The sequence below is a fragment of the Littorina saxatilis genome, linkage group LG7 (genome assembly GCF_037325665.1).
Source record: "Littorina saxatilis isolate snail1 linkage group LG7, US_GU_Lsax_2.0, whole genome shotgun sequence".
Taxonomy (NCBI): domain Eukaryota; kingdom Metazoa; phylum Mollusca; class Gastropoda; order Littorinimorpha; family Littorinidae; genus Littorina; species Littorina saxatilis.
Window position 1 is genome coordinate 9,892,008 of NC_090251.1, and position 3,884 is coordinate 9,895,891.

Sequence of the window (3,884 nt, forward strand, 5' to 3'; positions counted from 1 at the left end):
CAGCTAAGCATTGCGTATTCTTGGACTCGACACTGCCATGAAAAATCATCATCGAAATTAAAAACAATCCGTAGAGGTATAAAAGCATGTTTACTGCTGTTAAACTTAAGAGCAAGATAGACATTACTAACAGCCTGTGTCACGTGGTTCCGAGGTCAGCAGTGAAACTGAACTTTTGAGTAAGTTTATCGTGGGAGTGTTCGTCGACTGTTGCCACACGCAACTTGTAAGTACACATATTGAGTATTAATTTATTTATTGGTGTGATACGGGGGGGGGGGGGTGATCTTTCTTAAGACCTTTTTTTGTTTGTTTTTGTTTGTTTGTGTGTGGGTTCTTTTGTGTGTTGTGTTCGTGCATGCATGTGTAATGATGTGCCGTTGCTCGAATACTTCTGGGGTCAAGCTATCTGACTCCGATTGCAATGTGAACTCACTGTCTAGCTCTCTAGCTCTCTGTCTCTCTCTGTCTCTCTCTCTCTCTGTCTCTCTGTCTCTCTCTCTCTCTCCCTCTCTTTCTCTCTCCCTCTCAGTCTCTCTCTCCCGCCTCCATCAAAGCTGCCACGCATTGTAAAGATACTGTTCAAAATCCAATTCACCTTGTGAGGCCAAGTTTACACAGAAGAAGGACATGTTGTAGACTGGCAGTACCCACACCAAAGCCCAGCAAATAAACAGGTACAAAATGGACCATAGACAGAACAGTTACCAGGTGAGCCATCCCGGATGCATCACCTAATCTGAGCTTAAGACTGGGAAGGGGCAAAATAAACACATGGAAACGAAACTGCGAGCTTGCAGTCTTCCGGTTCAGTATAGGAAGATACTTTCAAAGGGGGTTACTGAGGAGGGAGGAAGGGGAGGGGGAGGAAAAAACAAAGGGGGGGGGGGGGGGCGGAGTTGGTATAGGGCGACGACCGAACTGGTAACAAAAGTAAACGACGTTAAACACCAAATAAAGAAAGACTACTACTACTACTACTACTACTACTACTACTACTACTACTACTACTACTCCGTTGCGATATAACCTTCGTGGTTGAAAACGACGTTTAAACACCAAATAAAGAAAGACTACTACTACTACCGTGACTACTACTACTACTACTACTGCTGCTGCTGCTGTTGCTACTGCTACTGCTGCTACTGTTCCTGCCGCTGCTACTGCTACTACTACTACTAATACTGCTACTGTTGTTACTGCTGCTGCTGCTCCTACTACTACTACTACTACTACTACTACTACCTTCGACAACAACCCCCCCCACACACACACACACACACACACATACCGACCTCATCAACACCCCCCCAACACACACACACACACACATACACACACATACACACACACACACACACCGACCTCATCAACACCCCCCCAACACACACACATACATACAAACACACACACACACATACACACACACACACACACACATACACACACACACACACACACACACACACACACACACACACACACACACACACAAACCGAGTGTTGGGTAGTGTGTATGCATGGGGTGGTCGTACCGTTGACACAGCGGAGAGCTGGAATCAGCTGAACAATGTCAAGAAAGTGTCGAGGGTCATTTCACATCTGTGGGCTCCGGATGATAACGTGACCGTAGCCAAACCATAGTCGTGCTATCCCATTCTGTGGGTGAGGGATTTCACGCCACTGTTCACCTGGTGAAGAAGGGGGGGGGGGGGGGGGAAGGGGGGAAGAGAGAAGTGGGTGATGAGGGGGGGGGGTGGTTCTTCCCTTCCTCTTGTCTTTTGTCTTTTCTTTCCACATTATTTTTATCTTTGGCCAAACTATGGTCTTGCTCTATCGCATTCTGTGGGAAGGTGATTCAACACTACTGTTCAACTGATTGAGCGGAGGAGCGGGTGGTGGGGGGAGGGCGGGGGCAGTGTAGAGTTGACATCAAGAGAGAGAAAATATGAATATATTGAAAACAAAACACAGACACTTCCTGTGAGGAAGACGAGCTAAATCACAGTTGCCAAACTAATTAGGCTTAAAAAACCCACCTTAAAACACCTTCAAAGTACTCAACTCAACTCAACTCAACTCAAATTTTATTGGCTTCAATTTTCATGGAAGAATTTGTCTTGCGCTTGGGAGAAAGTAAGAGTATAACATATAAAAACAGCATTCATATCACATTTCATGTATCACACACAGTAATCACTAGTATAAGCCTACAATTATCACATTTGTACCTGTATCATACATGCAAATAAATAGTATCACATTTCCACGTATCACACACAATATATACATTACATAACATACAGCAAGCTTCCATCTCCCGCGCCCCCCCCCCTCCCACACATACATATCCTCGCACGTGCGTCGACTCCATACAAATGACATCATCAGTCCATTAACTAAAATGCACAATGACTAGTAGTGGGTACATGATACTTAATACGTGCTCAACTAGACCTGCTAACTAAAATAATAACAGAAACAAAAAACAAGGACTGGGCACAACATTTACACGTGTGTGACCTACTTACATCAGGTGCCTGTGATCTATAAATAACAATGATTGCGTTTAAAGTAAAACATGAATAATGCCGATGTTTACTAACAATGAATACATAACAACTAAGATAAGAATGTATGTGCTTTCATAATATGATTATCTTATAAAACACAGTGGGGAAATTTGGAAAATAATTTTTATACGAAACTGCGCACATCGAGTCGAGCTCTGTAGCGTGTGTGTTCGGAGGCAGGAGACACACATGGCTGTGGATATTAATTGTTCGGTGGATTAAAAAGGATACCCCGACTTCGGCAGGGCAGAAGGAGGTACAAGACGGTGTGCTGTATTGCTGTGTGTGTGTGTGTGCTGTGCAGACATTCTGTGTTATGTGCATGTTCTATTCTAGTCTGTCCGTAGGCTTCCTCTGAGGGCCTATTGTGTACAAGGGGAGGTCACTTCCGCCTTATAAACAAACACATGTGGAGACCCACAGAAATACCATAGCATCGTAATGAAAGAGGGCAAAAATACTGATAACAGCAAGGTAAGACAGGTCTAGGACATTATTTCTAGGACTGACTAAGCAATAGAACAACATCATGATCTTCATAAGCAAATGATAGTGAGAACAAAACAAAATTCTTCTGACTGCTCCCAGTGATTGACATTCAAAACATCCATCCTGTTCTATTCTAAATAGTTGTAAAAAAACTTCATAAGAATAGTATTAAACATACATACTTAATTTGTTTAAACATAATTCTAGTGTAAAAGTATACTTTATAAGTTGTGGAGATAAGTACGACTTATACCACGAGCCGAACCTCACCGCCACCCCTGCTCTCCTTCTCTCTAACGACGGCTAGGTAAAACAGGTTATACCTGTCCTATCTCGGAAATCGCTTTAAAAAGCCAGTGCAACGCTAGATGTAGTAAAAAAGAAAGAAAATCGAACGAAGACAAACAAAATAGAAAAAGAAAATGAGCAAGAAAAATAAAATAAGCAATACAAAGAAAAAAGGCAAGAGAAAGAACATGAGAAAAAAAGGAAAATGAGCACACACCAAAAAGAATTATAAACACATAAACAAAGACAAATGATATGAGCAAGAAAAGGAAAATGAGCGTTTTTCTTTGAAGGAAGGCACCTGTTGTAAACTGGGTTTTTTTTTTATTGTTTTAACCCACAAAACCCAGCGCCGCGCCGCAGACATTTGTGTCTGCTCAGGCGCGACAAAGTGTACCTTCTACGACTGTAAGGAGAAAGTAGAAGCAATAACCCTTCTGTTGTAATTGTATTTTTCTTGTGCAACACGAAGGAGATTAAAACTGATTTAAGATGAAGTATATATGGAAGAAGATAAAGCATTTGTGTTTGGGG